Source organism: Erinaceus europaeus, chromosome 13 (assembly GCF_950295315.1).
Source record: "Erinaceus europaeus chromosome 13, mEriEur2.1, whole genome shotgun sequence".
Taxonomy (NCBI): Eukaryota; Metazoa; Chordata; class Mammalia; order Eulipotyphla; family Erinaceidae; genus Erinaceus; species Erinaceus europaeus.
The window spans coordinates 36433375-36456975 of record NC_080174.1 but is presented as its reverse complement, the minus strand read 5'-3'; the positions used below and the strand labels follow the sequence as shown (position 1 = coordinate 36456975).

The 23601-nt window shown below is 44.1% G+C and overlaps 1 non-coding gene and 2 pseudogenes across 1 annotated transcript; 1 reads left to right on the top strand and 2 right to left on the bottom strand.

Moving 5' to 3' along the window:
- Window positions 1-5762: 5762 nt before the first annotated feature.
- LOC132532547 (small nucleolar RNA SNORA70) lies at window positions 5763-5895 on the top strand. Its single transcript, XR_009544488.1, has one exon. It is a non-coding gene; the product is annotated as a small nucleolar RNA SNORA70 (small nucleolar RNA).
- A 4229-nt stretch (window positions 5896-10124) lies between these two features.
- Window positions 10125-11262, bottom strand: LOC103118514 (TAF5-like RNA polymerase II p300/CBP-associated factor-associated factor 65 kDa subunit 5L; annotated as a pseudogene).
- A 1706-nt stretch (window positions 11263-12968) lies between these two features.
- Window positions 12969-13298, bottom strand: LOC103118504 (protein dpy-30 homolog; annotated as a pseudogene).
- Between the last annotated feature and the right edge of the window lie 10303 nt (window positions 13299-23601).

Sequence of the window (23601 nt, the reverse complement as noted above, 5' to 3'; positions counted from 1 at the left end):
ATAGCATAATTGCCAGATAATACTCCACTGTGGCTTGACCACATTTTATGTATCCATTTATCCATTGACTTGGGTTGTTTCCATATTTTAAGTAATATCAATAATGTTACTGTGAACATCTTTTATTTCTCAAGTACATACCAGGGATTGGAATTGTTGGGCTGTATGGCAACTCTGTTTATTTATTCTTTTGAGGAGTGGCTCACCATTTTATACTCCCCTTGACAATGCATGCAGGTTCCACTTGGTCCACGTTCTCACTGGAACTTGTTATTGCTTGCCTTTTTTATTATTTATTTATTTTTAAAATTTATTTATTTTCCCTTTTTGTTGCCTTTGTTGTTTTTTTATTGTTGTTTTTGATGTCGTCATTGTTAGATAGGACAGAGAGAAAGCTGGAGACAAGGACTGTACTTCTTTGAGATATGCCTTCTCCAGCTGTCTATCCTCGCACCCCATCCACCTTTCTTCCATTAATGACTCAGGGGATGGACAGGTTAGGTTCCACGTTGTGGTGCCACAAAAGACTGGTAAATTAGAAAATAAAAGGCAATTATCTGTAGAAGCAGGAAAAATCAATGTTGGAAGACGAAGTTCAACACCATCTTCTAAGGAATTCCCTCATGCTCAGGGGAGGTCAGTCCTTTCATTCTATCTACTCATTCTGTTCAGGTCTTCAACTGATATCCACCCACATTAATGGATGGCAATGTGCTTTACTCAAGGGTCACCAATGTAAGTGTTTGTGTCACTTAAAAAATGCCCTCACAGAAACATCCAATGACTGGGGAAGTAGGTTAGGGGTAGAGCACTAACTTGAACCTTGCAGGTGTAAGGTCCCCAGTTTATTCTCCAGTATTGCATATGCCAGAGTGATGTTCTTGTTCTAGCACATTCTCTCTCCCCCTCCTCTCTCTCTCTCTCTCTCTGGCTTTACTCGTTTAATGAGTGAATGAATGAGTGAGTGAGAGAGAGAGAGAGAGATCAATATATCAAAAATTTCTTTGGGATCCAGTGAGATAGATCACCTGGAAATGCACCTGCTTTGCCATGTTGTGGCCTCGGTTAGCACTTCTGATATACATACCTTCTCCAGGTTAGCATTGCCAAACACTGTAAGAAAGGGAGTACTATAATACTGGGGGAAGCTTTGGTACTGTGGTATTTTTCCCTATCTGTTTCTCTGTCTCTCCATTCCTATCTGGAAAAGTTGACCCACAGTGGTAAAGAAAACTTTCTGGCAGAAAACTTTGGGTGGTATCAGGGATTGAACCTAGAATCATACACACACACACACACACACACACACACACACACCATGTTCTCTACCACTCAAATACATCCGTGGCCTCTAACACGTAAAATTAACCAACACTCTTTCTTGCTTTTACAGCCCGGCTCCTTCCCAGCACATCATTCTGACCCCTCTTCTCAGATTATGGTCCCCACCAGGACTGTGATTGATCTTTGCACTCTTAGTAACTGTCACACAGCCAGTGCTCAATTAATGACAACACAGCTTACATTTATTGAGTACTGTGTACCCTGGCACTGTCCCAAGTCTTTTATGAGCTGTAATTCATCTAACCTGCATAAGATTGGACCTACTATTATTCTCAAACCATCCAGTCTGTATGTCCCGAGAAATTAAATAACTTTCCAAGTGTCAATTGTCAAAAAGAGGTAGTGCCAGTTACACTCTAAAAGCTCTGTTTGCTTGCTTGCTTGTTTGTTTCCCAGAGCACTGCTTGGCTCTGGTTTTGAACTTAGGACCTTAAAGTGTCAGGCATGAAAGTCTTTTGTAAAGTCATTATGCTACCTCTCTGCATCCATATTCCTAACTCTAAAGGATGTGGTCAGGGCCAATGTAGCATATGGCTGTAAGGGTGATAAAAAGTCCCTAAAAAATGAGTGTGCTTGGAAATAATACTGAGTGGGCTCTCTATTCCACCTCTTTCATCTATTTCTGTGCTTCAGCTTGCCCTTCTATGTGATGTGTATAACAATGCAAGCTTTATGGATTGGAGAGAGTGTAGTGGTTATGCAAAAGACTTTCATGCCTGAGGTGTCATCATCCCAGGTTCAATCCCTGGCACTACCTTAAGCCCGGGCTGAACAGTGCTCTAGGGAAAAAAAAAATACCAGCCTTGGGAGCCAGACAGTGGAGCACCTAGTTGAGCTCACATATCACCATGTGCAAGGACCCAGGTTCAAGCCTCTACTCCCCACCTGCAGGGGGGATGTTTCACAAGGGTGAAGTAGGTCTGCAGATGTCTTTCTCTTTCCCTCCCTTCTAAATTTGTCTCTGTCCTATCAAATAAAATAAGGAAAATAAAATGGCCACTGGGAGTTGTATTCATAGTGATAGCACCAAGCCCCAGTGACAACCCTGACAACAATTTAAAAAAAAAATACAGGAGCCAGGCAGTTGTGCAGCTGGTTAAGCGAACATGGTGGAAAGCACAAGGTGTTGTGCGCGGGCCGCGGCGAAGAGAGAGAGGAGGGGTCCGGACGAAGAGGAAACACAAATCTTTATTTGCGCTGGCACCTCAGAGTTGGGTGCTAGAGAAGCAGGTTGGGCCACGTGGAGGTAGCGAAAATGGCCGCCTCACGCAGTAACCTTTCCTGCATCTGAACACCAGAGTGAAGCGCTGGCAAGAGAGCGAGGTGCGGAAAAAGAAAGGCTTTTATAGGAGTAGCTTTCGTGAGAATGGGAAGGGGGAGGAGTAACCATAGCACTCCAGGATAAGATAATAACTCTCGTGAGAATGGGAGGGGGGAGAGTAACCAAAGCACTCCAAATATCGCGGGGATATAGATAATGCCCTGAGGGCACAACATGGCTGAACAGGCACTCCGAGAATGTCCCAACTCTCGCGGGAACTAGCAGTAGCCTGAGGGGACAACATGGCAGATGTGACTGCATCTGCACAATTTCCCAGCATCTCCCCCTTTCCTTTTATCTAATGCCCAGGGCAACAGTGTGTAAAGTCTATGAACTACTCAGGGTCAGTCTATGAAAAACCAGCAACGTGAAGGGAAGGAAGCTGCTGTAAAATTGTCTAAAGTGTCCAAAGGGTATACCAGCAAGTCCGATAGAAGTCTCAGTCCAAAGTAGGCAACTAGGGGGAGAAATGGCAGGGGATGAAATGCTGCATGAGAAAGGTCAGCCTCTGGAATTCCGCTTTTCTGTAGATTGTGAGCTGGAACAGCCAAAACGTGACAGGCAAAGCAGAAGCAGGAAAGGCAGACAGACAGTAAAAAAGTTCTGTCCTTGGAGTCTGTGAATCAGGTTCTTCAGATTGCGTCAGGTGACATCTAGGGTTTCCGGGGGGTGTGCCACTGTAGTGCCATCTAGTGGGTGATGTCAGGGTGTGCAGGGGTCCAGATGGTTTTTTCTGGGATTCCTGTGGAAGAAACACAAAAAAGCTGCTTCTCGTGGTTAGCAGGGCATATGATTTGAATGCTTTATAGAAAAAGAGGTTTGGTGCCTTAGCCAACTGAGTATTGGGGGATGTATCTTTCCTATTCATTTATTATTATATATTCATGGGGAAAAAGAACTTATCTTTTAACAAAGACTCTAAGGTGTAGGGAAGCGGGAACTATCTTGTCCCTTTTTTTTTTTGTATCTTGCCTTTTGTTGCCCTAGTTGTTTTATTGTTGTAATTATATTGTTGTTATTACTGATATTGTGGTTGTTGGATAGAGCAGAGAGAAATGGAGAGAGGAGGGGAAGACATGGGGAGAGAAAGGCACCTGTAGACCTGCTTCACCACCCGTGAAGTGATTCCCCTGCAGGTGAGGAGCCGGGGACTCAAACTGGGATCCTCAAGCCAGTTCTTGCACTTAGCGCCACCTGCGCTAAACCCACTGCGCCACCGCCCAATTCCCAGGAACTATCTTTTAACATAAACTCTATGGCCATGCCAATAGCAACCTTGAGGGCACATGTGGCTCCCCACATGTCCCCCTGTCTTATATCATGTTTTGATGTTTGGCAGACTTTGTTTTGTGGCAGGGTGGACTGTGCCTGTCTTAGGTGGATCAGCCTTCTGTCTTACCTGTCATTGGAACACCTGGTCATTTTTGCCCAGTAGTACCAGGTGCCCTGTCTTAGGTTGACTGGATAGCGCTAGTTTTCTCTTACCTGTCATTGGCTAGCCAGCCCTCTACATGGTGGACATTCTGATGGAGGGGAGCAAATCCTCCACAGCAACTCAATATTCTGCCATGTCCAGCCTATGATAGTGAGTTTGTATAGGTTGCATCTTTATGGCATCAATCTGTTGCCGCAAAAGAACATGAGCTTGTTAAGAATTATAGGACCATGGTCTGGGCGGTGTCGCAGTGGATAAGGCGTTAGACTCTCAAGCGTGAGGTCCCAAGTTCGATCCCTAGCAGCACATGTACCAGAAAGATATCTGGTTCTTTCTCTTTCCTCCTCTCTTTCTCATTAATAAATAAATTAAAATGTTGAAAAAAAGAATTATAGGACCTATTGTGAGCAGAAAAAGTAAAACAAGCTGGGGTCCCACAACTAAAGGTAGACAGGTAAGGAAGGGGGAATGTATCCATTGGTATGAAGAGGTAGGATCATATCTTAAGTGTAAGGGAAGCAGTCAGTGGATGTGATGTCCAGGGGAACAGCCATTTGTCTTTGGGGGTAGTAAAGGATGTCTGTGGCATGGGTGATGTTATAAAGGGAAAAATCTTTATTGTTGGCTGACAAAGGCAGGCCTATGGTGGCAAGACAAGATACACCAGTTAAGTGTACAAGAATATGTGAATGTTGCTAATTCACATAGGTTGGATATGGAGGAACTTCTTACAGTTTAATACCTTACCATATGAACAGGTGATTCCTCATATGAAGGCTTGATAGCTGTAATCACTTACTTGTGAAAAACAATAAAACTTGTAACAAGTTAGAGGTTTACTATAATTGACTTTGAACTATAAACAGACTCAGGTTACTTAGAGAGTTAACTCATGTTAGTGACAATGGTTTTAACATTTAGAGTACTCTGAGCAGATGGGTCATACAAAAATTTTTGGTCATTCAACACACTCACTCACAAAACACAACTGGCCAGTCATAACATAAGACATTCAGGGAAGAGGTAGGAGAGAGGGCTCTGTGAGCCAACTTTTGTAGGTTCTGCCATGTCATATTATGGATCCTGGGATGTATCCTGCGGCTAGTCCTCTTGTATTTCTTGTTCTTCAGGGATAACAGTGCCATCATGAGGGTATTGTCGGACATGGCAGGCAGGAACCCAGACAGGTTTAGAGTAATTATGTGGGAAAATGCATGCAAAACCTCTTCCCATGGTCAATAGAGGGTCAGGCCCTTTCCAAATTTTATCAAGTGGGTCTTTCCATTTGACCTTAATAGATGGGAGAGTAGATGGTGTTTGCCAGTGAAGAATAATAAGAGGTAAGTCCGAGTTATTGTAAATATTAAAGAGATTTGTGCATCGGCACAATTTCCCAGCAACAAGGACTGGCATCAGGATCCCAGTTTGAGCCCCTGGCTCCCCACCTGTAGAGGGGTTGCTTCACAGGCTGTGAAGCAGGTCTGCAGGTGTCTGTCTTTCTCTCCCCCTCTCTGTCTTCCCATCCTCTCTCGATTTCTCTCTGTCCTATCTTACAACAACGACAGCAATAACAACAATGACGATGATAAACAACAAGGACAACAAAAGGGAAAAAATTAAGTTTTTTTAAAAAAATGCCAGCCTTGTAAGGTGGATGGAACCTAGCAATATATCCAACATTAATTATTCAAAACTAGGGGAGACTCATTGTGCAACAGTGCAAACAGCAGCCTCCTGGGTAGTGTCTGCAGCCTGTGGCTTGTATAGATTGCCTGAAGGGACCTTGGAGACAGCCCTTCCCATTGAATGTTCATTTCATGCCTGACCACCTGCAATCCCCCAGACAAGTATATGGGGTGCATTTGGGAAGCCCCAGGACACAGTGGTCAGGGTCCACATAGGCCAGGTCATCATGTCCATCCACACCAAGCTACAGGGCAAGGAGGCTGTGATTGAGGCCCTGTGCAGGACCAAGTTCAAGTCCCCTGGCTGCCAAAAGATTCACATTTCAAAAAAGTTTTAACACAGATGAATTTGAAGAAATGGTGGCTGAAAAGTTCCTCAGTCCCAGAAGACTGTGGGGTCTGATATTGTTGGGACACCATCATAGACTCTGAGCACCTTGTCCATGTTTCCTGTCCATGTTGGGACATGAATGTAATTAGCATACAGCTGATGAACCTAAGTGGCATATGGCTGACATCAGCCTTTGATTGTGGGTGTGTTGGAACTTATTTGCCAGTCTGCCAGAAGTCACACTCTGTTCCTGCAACTGAACTGTAGCTCTCTTCTTCCTGGGCTCTCTGTGCCTGCTCTCATCCCCAAGGACTGCCATGGCTGCTTCTCCTGGGAGCTGTACATGTGGAGCTCAGTTCTGGTAAAACTATCTTAAAAGACTCATGCCTCTACAGCCATAAGGACAAGCCGGTACTTGCCCCACTGCCTATCTTGCTATACCTAAATAACGGCCATGTAATAAATGTACTATTTGCTTAAAGCCCCAAACCCATACTCAGTCTTTTATATATATGATATATCCTTAACTGTAGTTCCCTGGATAAGTGGCAGTACCTGCACCCCTGAGACCCACAGAGCTGCCCTTTCTTTTTTGTTGTTGGTTTTTAAAAATATTTACTTATTTATTCCCCTTTTGTTGCCCTTGTTGTTTTATTGTTGTCTATCTTCGTTGTTGGATAGAGAGCAAGGGAGAGAGGAGGGATAAAAAGAGAGGGGGAGAGAAAGATAGACACCTGCAGACTTGCTTCACTGCTTGTGAAGTGACTCTCCTGCAGGTGGGGAGCTGAGGGCTTCAAACCATGATGCTTACACCAGTCCTAGCAATTTGTGCCACGTGCGATTAGCCCACTGCACTACTGCCCGACTTCCTGAGCTGCCCTTTCTTAATCACATCCAATAAATATATAACCTATTTGGGAAAAAAAAAACCTAGTGAAAAGTTTTAAAAAGAAATTCTTTTAAAAAACGTATTTATTTTTGGATAGAGACAGAGAAATTTAGAGGAAAGAGGGAGGGAGAGAGGGAGAGAGAAAGAGACATCTGCAATACTGCTTCACCTCTCATGAAGCTGCTCCCCCATATGTGGAGACCGGGAACTTGAGCCTAGGTCATTGTGCATGTGAGCTCTACTGGGCGCACCACCACCCAGTCCAAGGGGAGATTTTTTTTTTATTGGGGGATTAATGGTTTACAGTCAATAATAAAATACAGTAACAAAAATCAAAATACAGTAGTCTGTATATGTGTAACATTTCTCAGTTTTTCACATAACAATTCAACCCCTTCTAGGTCCTCTGCCATCATGTTCCAGGACCTGAACCCTCCCCCGCTACCCCTTACCCCCACCCCAGAGTCTTGTTGTTGTTGATGTTGTCGTTGTTGTTGGGTAGGACAGAGAGAAATGGAGAGAGGAGGGGAAGACAGAGAGGGGGAGAGAAAGATAGACACCTGCAGAAACTGCTTCACTGCCTGTGAAGCGACCCACTGTGCTACCGCCCAAAGATTTCTAAGGGGCGCTGAAGGTCAGAGATACGGCTTCTGTAATTGCTTCTCCGGTGGACATGGGCATTGACAGGTGGATCCATACCCCTAACCTGTCTTTATCTTTCCTTAGAGGGTTAGAGTTCTGGAGAGGTGGGGTTCCAGGATATACTGTGATGAGGTTGTCTGCCCAAGGAAGGCAGGCCAGCATCATGGTAGTATTTTTCAACCTCTGTCTATGAGTGAGATCATCCCATATTCATCCTACTTTCTGACTTATCTCACTTAACATGATTCTTTCAAGCTCCATCCAAGATGGGGTGAAGAAAGTGAAATCACCATTTTTAATATCTGAATAGTATTCCACTGTGTGTATAGACCACAACTTACTCAGTCACTCATCTGTTGTTGGATATCTGGTTGCTTCCAGGTTTTGGCTATTACAGATTGTGCTGCTATGAACATAGGAATACACAAATCTTTTGGGATGGGTATGTTTGGTTCCTTAGGATATATCCCAAAGAGAGGAATTGAAGGATCATAGGGAGAGTCCACTTCTAGCCTTTTTAGAGTTCTCCAGACTGCTCTCCACAGGGGTTGGGGAGATTCTTTTTTAATGAATGAGAGATACAGAGAGTTAGATACAGAGAGAGACAAGAGCACTGCTCAGCTCTGACTTATGGTGGTGCTGGGGATTAAACCTGAGACCTCAGAGACTCAGACATGAGAGTCTTTTGCATAACCATTATGTTGTCTCTCCAGCCCTGGGGATGTATTTTTAGCCAGAGACTGCTCAGCTCTGCTTTATGGTGGTGCCAGAAACTGAACTGGTACCTCAGAGCCTCAAGTGTGAAAATCTTTTTCACAGCTATTGTGCTATCTCCCCAGCTCCTAGAGAAGATTTTAAATTATATTTATTTATTATCAGCTATTTAACACTGATTTACAGCATTATAAGATTTCAGTGGCGTAGGGTTATACCTGTATGTGTGTGTGTACAACTTACTGTGCCTACCACCAAAATTCCTATGCCCTGGGAGATTATATAGACCACTTTTTATTCATGAGGAATTTTTGTTGGTCACTTATTATATGCTAGATGCTTAACAAATGCTTTGTTATCTAATCTTCACACCAGCCCTGGGAGAAGTATAAATCCTTATTCTTTTTTACAGGTGGGGGAATGGAGCTTAGAGTATTAAAGAGTCATATAACCATGCTGGCATTTGTTCCATTGTCCCTATAATCTCAAAGTCAGTGCTCTTCTTCCATTATCCTAGGAACTGCAGGATAATCATTATTATTGTTGTCCTCTTTTTCCTCCTTTTGCTTCTTCAGATTTATTTGTTAATGAGAATCCAAGAGAATCAGAAGGAACATCACTCTGCTGTATGCAATGCTGGGAACTGAACTCATGACCTGATGCTTTTGAGTTCAGTACTTTATTCATTTTTTTCAGAAAACAGAAGTATTTAATCCTTTTGCACAAATTAGAATTTGCTTTATCCTCAAAGCATAGTTTTATACGCTTTTTAAAAATATGTTCTTACAATTTATTTCACAAAGTGTTCATTAAACTGCTATTGCGATGCAGGAGGCTAGAGTGGGTGATCTCTGAAGAAAAACATATTGAAAAAGCCACACCTCTGAATAAATTATCATTTGGAAATTCAATATTTTTTAATTCTACCTTGTGACATATTACTTCCTGTCATTTAAATTTTCTTCACTATTTGTCTGCTCAGGAGAGAAAACTGTTAACAGAAATGTAGCCATGTAAAGAATCTTTCATTCCCACCATCGCTGCAAGAGCCCAAAACTTTTTAAAATCAAATCCACCCATCCACTTCTAGAAACAATGTCAGCCTTAGTGATCAATTTGACACCCAGAAATTTTCCCTTTCTCCCAATACACTGCTACCAGATTCTCTTAATTCCCTGAACCTCAAAATTCCAAGTATCACAGCCAGTGCCAGGAGTCAAACTTGAAAGACAAGAGCAGAGAAGGCATCCTCTGCCAGTGCTAGGTTTCCTCTTCTCAATAATATTAATAATTATAATAACAATTAAAAATCCTGGATTTTTAATTACAGAAAAGGAAAGACTTTGCCAGGATTATCCCCACCCCCTTTCCTAGTTCCCATCCTCAGATTCCTACACCAAAGTTTCCCTTCCACTCAAGCAATTGATAACACATGACCCTGTAGCACTGCTTCTTGTGAGAGAATGCTCTGCAATCATCCTCAGACCAAAAGCAGTACCAGGCAAGGTAAGCAGCATCTTGGTTTTACAAATGGCAAAATGAGACAGAAGCATAAAGATGCTCCCGTGAGGACAGAGTGGGATCTTTGTAAGAACTTGCAATCTGACCTATGGTATATCTTAATTCTTGATCTCATGTCTATATATCACCGCCTTTCCTACTCCCGAGTCCTTTAGCATTTGAGAGACAGTGAAGGGATGATGTGCTCAGGGTGTCTGCACAGGAGAAGTGGGGAGTTTTTCACAGTCTGTCAGTTATTCAATCTCAGGTTGTCCTTAGATTTTCAATCTGGAAGCCTTTACCACCGCCTCAGTTCATTAAAATAAAGATAAAAAAATTAATGTTCCTGATTTTCTTGAGTAATTCCTGTCACTAGAAGGAGATTACAGGCCATAAACTGCACACTTAGTACATTACTCATCTGCCCAGTATATACACCCACAAGTTCACTGGAGGAGCCTTCAGCAGGTGTGCTGCAGTAAGTGTTCCTAATGTCCCAGACAGATGGTAGTGAGGGATGGAGGACCATCCTTGACGTGTTTAATACTCTCCTGCAAGACCTCTAGTGCAGCCTCGTTCTGCAGAATAGGAGTGGGCATGTCCGTAGCCTCTATGCCATTGCCCTCACTTTTTGAGGAGTTGCTGCTGGCATAGAGTTGATAGTCTGTTCTCTTGGCAGGTTGTACATCTATATGGATATGCAGGGTAAGGACTTTGCACAAGGCTATGTTGTTGTCACTTTGGAGGTAGCGGATAAGGTAGTTGTAGCTGTCTTCTTAGAGACGGACCATGTACTTATTGTCTAGGAATGCTCGAAGCTTGAAATTAGATAGGATGTCCTGAATTGTTTGAGTGGTCTGTAGCTGCTCAGTGACATCCTTCTGGCTAGCATTCTGCAGAAACATTCCATGGAAGCAGCTATAAAAACTTTCCACTGTGCTCTTCAGACTATTCTGGGCCAGATGGAGACGGAGGTAGACAAATAGATAGAGGAGAGGCATCACTTCATGGCTATGCTGGGAATCAGAATCAGTGAGAAAATTTCATAGTCGACCAAACTGTACTTCATATTGCTGAGGCTCTGCCTGGCAAGGGACTGCAGACACAATATTGGCACAACCAGATTCTGATTGAACTGTGAGATTGGTGGCCATCTCCTCAGCAGTCTGTGACAACTGCAGTCCTTGCTTCAGGGGACCATCTGAATCTACATATTGCCGGCGTTTGAGGTAGCAGGAGACTGCCATCTGAATCTGCTCGTTGCGCACTCGTTTCATGACTGAACATTCCCGGAGGCTCTGATTCCTATCACCACCACCGCCTCCAGGATCGAGTTGCTTCTGTCTCCGTCCTCTCAGCTGCCGGCTCAGCTGGGCCCCTGTGCCCAGCGCCCTGCCGCCTCCGAGGTGGCTCTGGGCGGCCACTCCACGACTGACTGACACGGAGCGAGTCGCCACTTTATTCCTTCTTAAAAGAATGAGTGATGGGGAGACAATGTAGTGGTTATGCAAACAGCTTTCATACTTGAGGCTCTGAGCTCCCAGAGTCAATTCCCAGCATCACTATAAGCCAGAGCTGAGCAATGCTCTGGTCTCTCTCTGTATCTTTCTCTCTGTATCTCTCTTTCATTAAAAAAATAAACAAATAAAATAAAATAACTGAGCAAACTGTGTGGCACAATAGAGAAATGTAGAAACAAGTGACATGTGCTCATATACCCTCCAAAAGGAAACAGTCACTGCCCATCAGTTGCTGACTTCTGTCACACAGAAATGTGCTAACTCTGCTGACTTTTTTTTTTTTTCCTCCAGGGTTATTGCTGGGCTCAGTGCCTGCACCATGAATCCACCGCTCCTGGAGGCCATTTTTTCCCCTTTTTGTTGCCCTAGTTGTTGCAGCCTCGTTGCGGTTATTATTGCCATTGTTGACGTTGCTTTGTTGTTGGATAGGACAGAGAGAAATGGAGAGAGGAAGGGAAGACAGAGAGAGAGGGAAGAGAAAGATAGACACCTGCAGACCTGCTTCACCGCCCGTGAAGCGACTCCCCTGCAGGTGGGGAGCCAGGGGCTCGAACAGGGATCCTTACGCCGGTCCCTGCGCTTTGCGCCACGTGCGCTTAACCCACTGCGCCACCGCGCGACTCCCTCTGCTGACTTTTTTTTACATCATTATTATTACTAATATGAATTAATCAACACAAGAGGGAGAAGAAAAGAGGCTTCTTGCACATGCAACACCAGGAGATAAAACTGGGGAACTCATACTTTTAAGACCAAAGCTATACCTGTGCACCACTACCTGTGCCAGGACTCAGCTGATAAATATTTTTTAATTTCTTTTCTTTCTTTTTTTTTTTTTTTTGGACTTTTAATGGTTTATTTTGAAAGTCATTTCAAAAACAAAATTAAAGATAATCTGAGAGAAAAATACATAGAATACACTCATTAAATAAATATGGTGAATGAATCAAAGTAAAGAGGATGTTTTCTTCTGCAAACAAGTTCTGTTGTTTATACTGTAGGAACTGAGCAAAAAGTAATAAATGTAAGATGGTAAAATAGTGAGACAAATGAACCTAGTCTCAGGAAACCCAAGGGTTAAGTAGGCAATTATAAGACAGGCCTGTCCCTGAGGAAGAAAGCAATTCTAGGGGGTTAAAGCTGTAAACAGAGACAAGCCTGGGAGTCTGGAAGGCAGGAGATAAATCCAAGGACAGACTCTGAGAAAACAGTCTGGGAGCCTAGGGTCAGGAAAAGGAGATAACCTCGAGGTCAAAAAGACCCCCTCCCCTTCCCTGCATCTGGGGGCTATAGATAACTACTGTTGTAAAACTGACATTGTGTAGCTGAACCCTGTCATGTAGTCTGTAATCTGAAATGTATATATATCCTAGTAGGACTTGGGTACGGGGTCGATTACCAGAGAGCTGGTGTGTCAGCCCCTGGGTAACTTGGCCCTAGCCGGCTAGAACAATAAAGGCTCTTTGCTTTTACATCATCACAGTCTCTTGGTGCTTCCTTAGATTTACAACCTAACAATACTTCCGGGGGGGGGGGGGGTTCATGGCAATTAAAGCTGTCTCTTAATCATACAAATTGAGAGTAGAAGTCAAATTTCTCTGTTCTTCCCAGTAAGTCAGTTTCGATCTTCAAACTGTGCCTTGTATTTTTTTAAAGATATGATGCTAAAAACTCAATGGGATTTGGTGGTCTTTCATTTGCCAGCACAGCAAGCCCCTGTAATAAGATAGGCACAACTCTCTGGTCCAGGTAGGCATGAGTTGGCAGATACTGGAGATCCACCTTCTGTTTTGATGACTTTTCTGCATTAATCTTCTCATTTTCTACTACCCTCCCCATGTTTTTGGTGAGCTGGTACTCAGTGTGAGGGTTCTAGGAAACCTGAGTCTGCCCCAATAGCATCTACTCCCGCTCCATGGCAGCCCGAGCAGTCTGGTCCTCGGTGCCAGTTCCAGGCCGAGTGGTTCCTTCCCGAGAGGCCTGCGCACCACTCGCAGCGTAAGCCACCCGGCCATAAGTGACAGAGGTCGAGCCTGATTTATTTATTTATTTATTTATTTATTTATTTATTCCTTTAATCTTTATTTATTTATTGGGTAGAGACAGCCAGAAATTGAGAGGGAAGAGGGTGATAGAGAAGGAGCGAGACAGAGAGACACCTGCAGCCCTGCTTCACTTACTTGTGAAGCTTTCCCCCTGCAGGTGGGAACCAGGGGCTTGAACCTGGGTCCCTGAGCACTCTGATGTGTGCACTTAACCAGGTGCACCACCACATGGCTCACACCTATTTTTTTTTTATTTATTGTATTTGATAAGACAGAGAGAAGTCGACAGGGAGTGGTGTAAAAGAGAGATAAATATATAGAGTCACCTGCAGTACAACTTCACCATTCATGAAAATTTTCCGTGGAGGTAGGGACCAGGAGCTTGAACCTGGGTCCTTGTGCATGGTAACACATGCACTTAGCTAGGTATGCCACTGCCCTTCCCCTCTGCTGAGATAAGAGGGGGGCCAGGCTGTGGAGCACAGGGTTAAGCACACATAGTGTGAAGCACAAGGACCTGCGTAAGGATCCCAGTTGGATCCCAGTCGGCTCCCCACCTTCAGGGAGATCACCTCACAAGCGGTGAAGCAGGTCTGAAGGTGTCTGTCTTTCTCTCCTCCTCTCCGACTTCCTCTCCTCTCTCAATTTCTCTCTATCCTATCCAACAACAGAAATAATAATAGCAATAACAGTGGAAAAAAGATGGCTGCCAGGACAGTGGATTCATAATGCAGGCACCAAAGCCCCAGCAATAACCTTGGAGGCAAGAGAGAGAGAAGAAAAAAATAAGATTTCTGCAGAATCCCTTTATGTAAATATTAAAACTATTTTTTGTTTTGTTTTGTTTTGCCACTACAGTTTTTGCTGGGGTTTGGTGTCAGCAATATGAACCCACTGCTTCTCTCCTAGTGGCTTTATTTTTATAGGACAGAGAGAAATTGAGAGGAGAAAGCAAGATAGAGAGGGAGAGAGACACCTACAGACCTGTTTCACTAATTGTTAAACATCCCCCCTGCAGATGGGAAGTAGGGGAGCCGTGCACATTGTAATATGTGCACTCAACTGCATATGCCACCGCCCAGCCCCCAAAACTAATAATTTTCAAAGATCCACCGTGCAGCAACTTATGCCACAAAACAAACCTGGGAACCAATTTTCGTCTGCCAGTTAGCAAACTCTAATCCTCCCTGAGCTATTGACTGGTTACAGTACCCCAAAGAGCAGCTGGTTCCTTTGGAGCCCATAGCTCAACTGGAGAGCAAGTGCAGAAGCAGACTAGATAGATAGCCAGTCTGTCTTTTCACAGTGGTTGTTGAGTACCCTACCATGGACTTGCCTTCTCAGCTGTTTGGTACCATTCCTGAAGGGTTGGCTTCCTGAAGGGAAAGACAGTGCCCTGTTTGTACAGCCACTGCGAAGGGTCAGAGGCACACAAATCTCTCCATCTGGAAGTCTGAGAACTGTATTCTCACAAACCTCACCAGATGCCCCTGCATTTTGCTTCCTGGAGCTGGAGTGAGGATGACAGGCTTGAAGGGTATTGGGTGGGAGGGGACCATCAAGGCCATTGAGAACAATCCTAATCAGAGCACTAAAATTGAGGCAGTAGTTTGATTTTTTTTAATTTTTAAAAATATTTATTTATTTATTCCCTTTTGTTGCCCTTGTTTTTTTATTGTTGTAGTTATTATTGTTGTCATCATTGCTGAATAGGACAGAGAGAAATGGAGAAAGGAGGAGAAGACAGAGGGGGAGAGAATGATAGACACCTGCAGACCTGCTTCACCGATTGTGAAGTGACTCCCCTGCAGGTGGGGAGCCTGGGGCTAGAAGTTTGATTTTTTTTTAACAAATGTTTTATTTTATTTTCTCTTTTTCTTTTCTTTTATATTTATTTATTTATTTACCAGAGCACTGCTCAGCTCTGGCTTATGGTGGTGCAGGGGATTGAACCTAGGACTTGGAGCCTCAGGCACAAGAGTCTGAATAGTGTGAAGCACAAGAACCTGCGTAAGGATCCCAGTCAGCTCCCCACCTTCAGGGGATCACTTCACAAGCAGTGAAGCAGGTCTGCAGGTGTCTGTCATTCTCTCCTCCTCTCTGTCTTCCTCTCCTCTCTCAATTTCCTCTCTCAAGGACCAGCATAAGGATACTTGTTAGAGACCCAGCTGCCCACCTGTAGGAGAGTCACTTCGCAAGCGATGAAGCAGGTCTGCAGTTGTCTATCTTTTTTTTTTTTTTTTTTTTGTCTCCAGGGTTATTGCCGGGGCTTGGTGCCTGCACCTCAAATCCACTGCTCCTGGAGACCATTTTTCCCCTTTTGTTGTCCTTGTTGTTTTACCATTGTTGTGGTTATTGTGGGATTAGGGGGGGCCAAATATTGAGAGCAGTGGTCCTTGTTTCATGTGAATGTTTCCACCTGTGCCCACCCTGTGATAAGTATAAAAAGGTGGGGTGAGAAGTGATCGAGGTCGCAGACTCTCCCTTTGCTTGGAAGGGTGTTGGCGGCCGAAACTTAAGCTTCCCAATAAAGGCTCTTGCTATTGCATGTGACTCTGGTCTTCTTTTTGTGAGACTGGGACTCGAATTTCTGGGCACAACATATGGGGCCTTGTCCGGGATCCCTATCTCACTAGAAGAACACCAGCTTCACTGAGCCTTCAGGACCAGTCTGTAGCGAGAGACCCTTGGAGTTGAAGGTGGACGTGCTGGGCAGCTCCGGGTCCAGGGTCCTGGGAGATGGTGTGAGAGGCCGTTCTCCCATCTGTAGGGAAGTGGCAGCAAGAAGCTGTCCTCCCATCTGTAGGGAAGCGGTGTGAGAGGCCGTCCTCCCATCTGTAGAAAAGCAGCAAGACCAGTCAAACTTCAGGTATCTGTAGCGAGAGACCCTTAGAGTCAAAGGCGGACACGCTGGGTGGCTCCAGGTTCAGGGTCCTGGGAGACGTCTCAGGCCCTGCTGTAGGGGATTGAATCCCCCTCACAAATTGGGAAGGGGAGAGTGGGTCGCGCCCACGAAGCAGCGAGAGGCTGTCCTCCCTTCTGTAGGGAAGCAGCAAGAGGCCGTCCTCCCATTTGTTGGTTCAGAGTGTTGGCGGCTGGGCCGCTGGAATTTTCTTTGAGTATGTTGTCTCTGTATTCTCATTGTGTGTGTGTCGTCTCTGTATTTTCCTTGTGTGTGTTGTCTCTGTATTCATTACCAAAGTCGGGATTCAGGCTACTTTGACTCCTCTGACTATGGTCCTGAATCATTTTAGAAAATTAAAACATAGAGCTCATAATTTGGGTCTAGAGGTAAAACAAGACCAGATGATCAATTATTGCCAAAATAAGTGACCAGCCTTCTCTACCAGTTGGCCCCCAGAAGGAACCTGGGACTTGCCTACTATCTATGCCACCAAGGACATTATCTTGGGACATCCAGGACACCCAGACCAGATTTCTTATATCCTTACTTGGCAGGATCTGGTAGAGAAACCTCCCTCTTGGCTAAAACCTTTTCTTCTTCCACAAGGTTCGAGACCTGCCATTCTTGTTTTAAAGGATTCTCGTTGTCAACCTACTTGCCCCCTCTGCAGGTCAGGACTTATGGAGCCCTCCGCATACAAGAGCCCATACAGCCCAGAGAACCCCTGATTCAGTGGTCTTGCCCTTCAGTGGTTCTTGCCCTAGGACCCCCAAATAAGAATGGCGAACAATTAATGCAGTATTGGCCGTTTTCCACTAGTGACCTTTATAATTGGAAAATGCAGAACCCTAGGTTTTTAGAAAAACCAGCAGCACTCATTGATTTATTAGATTCTGTTGTTTTTACCCATCAGCCAACCTGGGACGACTGCCAGCAGCTTTTACTTGTGCCTGGCGCGGATGGGAACCCCACCTTAAACCCACCCCTGATAGATGCCAGTTTCCCTCTGATAAGACCGACCTGGGATTTTAACTCACCTGAAGGTAAGAAGCTACAGGTCTATCGCCAGACTCTGATGGGTGGTCTTCGGGCAGTGGCACAATGACCCACCAATTTGGCTGTGCAACAGGAAAAGATAGAACCCCCAGCTGCTTTCTTAGAAAGAATTATGGAGGCATATCGAATGTTCACTCCCCTAGATGCAGAAGCTCCAGAGAATAAGTCAGTAGTAATAATGGCCTTTGTAAACCAAGCTACCCCTGATATAGCAGTTAAGTCTTTACAGGAACTATTGGCAGTAGCAGAGAAAATCTTTAACAACCAAGAGACCCCTGAAGAATGCCAATTAAGGACAATGACAGCAGCTAATGAGCGACAGACTCGCGGCCTCACTAAGGTATTGTTGGCAGCTGCTGCAGAATGCCCTTGGTGGAAAGGCTGAGAGGTCCATCCTCCCCAAAGGTTTGAAAAATGGCTAGGTCCATACAGGGAGGAAAAAAGAAGCTCCTTAAAGATCAGTGTGCATATTGCAGGGCGATGGGTCACTGGGCCAGAGAGTGTCTGAGAAGAAAGGGGAGACAAAAGGACACTGGGGCCAATAAGACAAAAATCCTAGAACTGGGTGAGCTCAGTGACTAGAGCCAACGGGGTTCAGGTCCCCTCCCCGAACCCAGGGTAACTTTAACAGTAGAGGGGAAACCTGTTAGCTTTTTAGTAGATACAGTGGCTCAACATTCAGTGTTAACCCAGTCCATGGGAAAACTATCCAAACAAAAGACCTGGGTACAACGAGCGACTGGCATGAAACAATATTCCCGGACCACCCGGAGGACTGTGGACTTGGGGAAGGGGCAGGTATCTCATTCTTTTATGCTTATTCCCAAATGCCCCTGCCCCCTTGTTGGAAAAGACCTGCTTTCTAAAATGGGAGCAACCATTACTTTCCAACCCCAAGGACCAGTAGTTGTGACCACCAACTCCATGCCAGTTCCTATCCTTACCTTAAATTTGACTGATGAAGCTTCCTTGAACCCAGCTACCTTGCTCCCTGACCCTGAATTAGATGTTCCCTTACATGACTGCTCTGAGGTTCTGAGCTACACATCTAGCCTCGGGGAAAATCTGAAAAACCAACCTTTAAAAGGAACAGAAGTGAACTGGTATACTGACGGGAATAGCTTCATCAGAAATGGGGTAAGGTATGCTGGGGCCACAGTAACTACTGAACATGAGATTGTGTGGGCAGCCGCCCTGCCTGCAGGGACTTAGGCCCCAAAAGCTGAATTAATTGCCCTCACAAAAGCCCTCAACCTAGGAAAAGGGAAAAGACTTAACATCTACACTGACAGCCGTTATGCCTTTGCCACAGCCCACATTCACAGGGCTATATATTGAGAAAGGGGGCTGCTAACAGCTGAAGGTAAAACTATCAAAAACCAACAAGAAATATTAGACCTGTTAGAGGCTATCTGGATGCCAGATGAGGTGGCCATAATACACTGCCCTGGACACCAAAAGGGAGAAAGTCCTGTGGCACGGGGCAACTGCCTAGCAGATACCACAGCCAGACAAGTCTCATTAGAAAGAATTGATGAATTGGGTTTTTGTCTGCCAGACCCTGGGAAGCCCACCCTGCCTGATGGGCTAGAATATATATCAGATGATGAGTTCCAGATAAAAAAAGTTACCTCTCACTGACAAGTGCGGTAATTGGTGGGTAACAGCTGATGGTAAACTCATCTTACTCCAAGCTGTGGCCAAACACCTGCTACAGCATATACAGAGAACCACCCACCTGGGACAAGGAAAAATGGCTGAACTTTTGCAAAAATCCAGCCTGAGAATCTACAACAATAAATGTTAGTATGCTTCTAAATTCTGCTTATAAGACCTTCTGTTTTGATCATCACATTAGGTTCTCTTGTATTACTTACCATGTGGTCTATTTATATAATCACTGTTTTACCTGGGTCCCACCCTGCCTGCAGCATATTGGTTTAATCCCCACTGGTTAGATGGAAGCTTTCTGTTCTGTTCGAACTCTTTTTTTGCTCCACCCCCTCTCCTAGTCATTTCCTTTCCCTTGTCACTTCTGGTGACATAAAAGGCGATGTATCTGATTAATAAACGAGATACTGCTTCCTAGCTCAGCCACGAGTCCCTGGTTGTCTGTCTCCTGCCTACAAAGCTAGACCAGCAACTGGTGCCCCGAACTGGGACCAGCAAATGGCACCTGAACAGGGACTGGCAAAGAACCAACTGATTAAGGAAATAGTTGCAAATGCAAAGTCTGCAGACTTATAAATGCTAGCAACCACCCTAGAACTCCCAGGGTGCATGAGAAAGGAACCAGACCAGGCACCTACTGGGAGATAGACTTTACTTAGGTAAAACTGGGAAAATATGAGTATAAATATATGATAGTATGTGTAGACACCTTTTCAGGATGGAATGAGGCATTCCCAACCGAGAGGGAGATGGCCAAACAGTCGTGAATAAACTACTTGAAGAGATTTTTCGCAGGTTTGTTATGCCCATTCAATTAAGATGATTGGTCCAGCCTTCACTTCCCAGGTAACCCAGAACTTAATAGGTGTCCTTGAGGCAAAATGGAAAATGGAAATTACATTGCGCCTATAGGGCCCAAAGCTCAGGACAGGTAGAAAGGATGAATAGAACTCTTAAAGGAGACCTTAACAAAATTAACTACGGAGACTGGCATAGACTGGGTAACTCTCCTTCCCTTTGCCTTTTAAAAAGTAAGAAATACCCCCTATACTGCAAAGCTGACCTCATTTGAGATCATGTTCGGTCATCCCCCTCCCATAATCCCAGCCTTGAGATCAGACTTGATCGCTGATATTAATGATCAGAACCTGCTTGCCTCTTTACAGACAATAGCTTGAGTCCAAAAGCGTGTTTGGCCAAGACTGAGAGCAATATATGAAGCTGCACCCCCTCCAAACCCTCATCCCTTCCAGCCCAGAGACTCAGACTTGGTGAGATACCACCAAAAAGAGACACTTGAGCCCCAGTGGAAAGGACCTTATACTGTCATCTTAGCCACCCCCACGGCCCTGAAGGTGGATGGTATCAGCCCGTGGATCCACCACTCCCATGTCTTTGCAGTAGAGACAGAGGAGTTCAAGACCAGATGGCGACTCAAGTCTGTTCCCAAACACCCGCTCAAGCTCTGGTTGGTCTGCTCGTGACTGTAGACTCTTTCTCTCCTGGTGACGCTAATCTTCGTTCCTGCTACTACTGCTCCTCATGCCCCATTGATACCAGGACAGTAGTCAGAAACAGAGATTGGCCCAAGATTGGGCCTTAGAAGTTACAAAAAGACAAAAGGGGAATGTGAGGTTAGAAAAAAGTTCCAAATACTGAGAACAGCCGTTAACCTGAAACCAACTGTTGCTTGTTCTGCGTAAATATTTCCACCTGTACCTACTCTGTGATAACTATAAAAAGGTGAAATGAGAAATTATTGTGGTCTCAGACTCTTCCCTTGCTTGGAAGGGTGTCGGCGGCCCAAGTTTAAGCTTCCTAATAAAGGCACTTGCTATTGCATGTGATTCTGGTCTTCTTTGCGTGAGATAGGGGCTCGAACTTTTCTGGGTATAACAGAGTGATGCTCTGGTTTTCGTTATCTCTCTCTCATTCTCTAATTAATAAATAAACTTAAAAAATGTTTCTAAAGAATAAGTTCACTTTTAGCGTCTTCCCTAGGCAGACTCCCTTTCTTTCTCATTTCTGCCCCTGAAAGCTTACTTAAGGCAAATTTTGATTGAATTTGGTTGAAATTATTGATAATTACCTATCAAAAGAAAACAAGAAGAATAGATTTAAAAACAAATCACTATTGTCACTTGATGTTTGGAAATTAGCTTCCCCTGCCCCCTTTCCAGGGCTTCATCATTGTAGGTGAACTTTTTCATATATATATATATATATATATATATATATATATATATATATATATGTATGTATATATATATTTTGCAAAGGGAGAGAGGAAACGATACCATAGACTCAAAGCTTTCTCCAGTGTGGTGGGAACCAAGCTCAAACCTAGATCTAGTGCATTAAAAAGCACTGTTGCTGTCATTGGGAGAATGAGAGGACAGAACTTTGGTGGCAGATGCAGTATGGAACTATATATCCTGTAATATTACTATCTAGTATACTACTATTAATCACAAATAAATTGTTAAAAATTTAAATCAGGGCTGAGGTGACAGCAAAAATACTTTCATGCCTGAGGCTCTGAGGTCCTTGGTTCATTCCTCAGCACCACCATAAGCCAAAGATGAGTAGTGTCCCGGTCTTTCTGTATCTTTCACTCCCTCATTAAAAAAAATAAAACCTTTATAAAACAAAGTTAAGTCAAGACATAAGCTGTTGTTATTCAGACATAAGCTGTTGCTATTCTACATAGATTTATGTAAAAGAAAACACCTATAAATGGAAGTGAAATTGAGGAAGTATCTTTCAGTCAAGAATATCCCAAAGATAGACATGAAAAACTAACAGTTTTTGAATGTTAGACTCTCTTTATTACTCAAAGCCATGGGGTTCATGAAAAAACACATAGTTGGATAACTTCAAGGCTGATACTCATTCCTTTACAGACACAGTTCAAAATGGTGTCAGAGTAAAAAAAAAAAAAAGAAAAAGAAAACTAAGAAAATGTTTCACTCTTGTAGACAAAAAATAGTTATGAGCTACAGACATCTTCAATAGACAATGGTTCTAGTCTAGAAAGCTACCAAACCCTATTACCTGGGAAAATAGTACCACCTACTGTTCAAAGTAGAGAATAGACTATATTAATGTCTTTCCTAGTAAGTTTTGCTTTCTTCAGTGGGAAAATTTTGTCTACTTGTGCTTCATGCCTATTCCAAGTCCCCACTCCCTGACACACACACACACACACACACGCACATGCACACGCACATGCACACACACACATTGACATCTCCATCTCGTTACATAGTCCTAGTTCATGGGACTTTTAACAGTGTGTATTAGGAATATAAGGGTGGTGGTGCAGCTGACTGAGCACACACTACAATGTGCAAGGACCCTGGTCTGAACCTACAGTCCCCCCTGAAAAGGGAAAGCTTTGTGAGTGGTGAAGCAGGGCTGCAGGTGTCTCTCTGTCTCCCTCCTTCACTATCTCCTCCTTCCCTCTTGATTTCTGGCTGTTACTATCCAATAAATAAATTAATTTAATTAAATTTTAAAAAGGAATATAAGAGATATGAAGTAGATGTATAGTAGTGATTTTTTTAAGTTTTTATTTATAAAAATAGAAACACTGACAAGACCATAGGATAAGAGAGGTACAATTGGGAGTGGGTGGTAGCACAGGGGGTGAAGTGCACATGGCACAAAGCATAAGGGCTGGCATAAGGATCCCTGTTTGAGCCCCCAGCTCCCCACCTGCAGGGGGGGGTTGCTTCGCAAGCAGTGAAGCAGGTCTGCAGGTGTCTTATCTTTCTTTTCTCCTCTCCGTCTTCCCCCTCTTCTCTCCATTTCTCTCTGTCCAATCCAACAACAACAGCTATGACAATTAATAACAACTACAACAAGCACAACAAGGGCAGCAAAATGAGAAGAATTGCCTCCAGAAGCAATGGATTCATAGTGCAGGCACCAAGCCCGAGTGCTAACCCTGGAGGTAAAAAAAAAAAAAAAAAAAAAGTAGTACACAATTCCACACAATTCCCCCCACCAGAACTCCATATCCCATTCCCTCCCCCTGATAGATTTCCTATTCTTTAAAACTTTGGGAGCATGGTCCCAGGGTCATTATGGGATGCAGAAGGTGAAGGTGGAAGGTCTGGCTTCTGTAATTGCTTCCCCTCTGAACATGGGCACTGACAGATCGATCCATACTCTGAGCCTGTCTCTCTCTTTCCCTAGTGGGGTAGGGATCTGGGGAGGTGGAGCTCCAGGACACATTGGTGAGGTCATCTGCCCTGGGAAGCCCAGTTGGCATCATGATAGCATCTGGAACCTGGGGGCTGAAAAAGAATTAAGATAGAAAGCAGAGAAAATTGTTGACTAATAATGAACCTAAAGACAAGAATATTGTGGGTGGAGATTTGGGGCCTCCATTTTGGAAAAAGCTAGTAGGTCTATTTTAAGTATAGTCAAAGGGGCCCATGGCCCAACTAGTTTTTGCCTGCATCTGACATCCAATATGCAGGTGACGTAAGCTATTGTCTGGGAGGAGGGGTGTCATAGTTGGAAAAAGGGCCAGAAA